Here is an 887-nt window from a genome sequence, read left to right on the forward strand (position 1 = left end):
GTTGAAACGGCACTGCTTCACTGTGTTATGATCATTTTCCTTCAGAGCCATATTTGAAGGATCAGGCTGACGTTGTACTTGTGTTGAACCTAGATGTCCATTTTGGAAGTTTGCTAATTTCCTCCTACTCTTCGGCTTGTTTTCTCTTCTGTGCTACACTTGAGACATCAGGTTAGTTTCGTGTCTGCACAGTAGGTGATTCACCTGGAAACAACTTCAGGGCCAAGGGATGAATTATATATATCTGATTGCGACAAGGCCTAGTTATTCAAATATTCTGCGTATAAAAGGAACAAATCTTTCCTTACATTATATTTCAGTGTTTATTTTTTATATTTATCTATGTTTCACAACACTGAATTTATAAGCCCTGGCTTCATCTCTGTCTATATGTACATTAAAAATTTATCTGATCTTCTTTAAACATCTTTCTTCCGACATTACAAACTACCGATGTCTGGTCGTTATTACTGCACCGTAAATTTGTAATCTTGAAGAATTGGTACATGGTTACCCTACAAGTGTTCTATTAAATTTAATTTTCAGTCTATAAAAAGCACTGACATGCGAATATTTTCTTATTTTGTTTTAACTCCAAGCGAGCTGAAGTGCCATTAACGTAACTTACGCTTTTACTTTATTTAGGAGCACGTGAACTCCATACATCTACGTGCACGTTAGGTCGCAGAGGTGACCGTGATGCTAAATCATAAGCAAATGCAAATGTCTACTTGTAACGCAATAACAATTATCAATAGTTTACAGTATAGTATTTATTTACTGAAAGCAAGTCACAATATACAGAAATTAGCATGAAGTCAATGTGCTTGTGGACATATGCTCATGGGCATACTGGGCTATTGCTCAGCGTGCCCATGAGTTAAAAC

The sequence above is a fragment of the Penaeus monodon genome, chromosome 28 (genome assembly GCF_015228065.2).
Source record: "Penaeus monodon isolate SGIC_2016 chromosome 28, NSTDA_Pmon_1, whole genome shotgun sequence".
Classification (NCBI taxonomy): Eukaryota; Metazoa; Arthropoda; class Malacostraca; order Decapoda; family Penaeidae; genus Penaeus; species Penaeus monodon.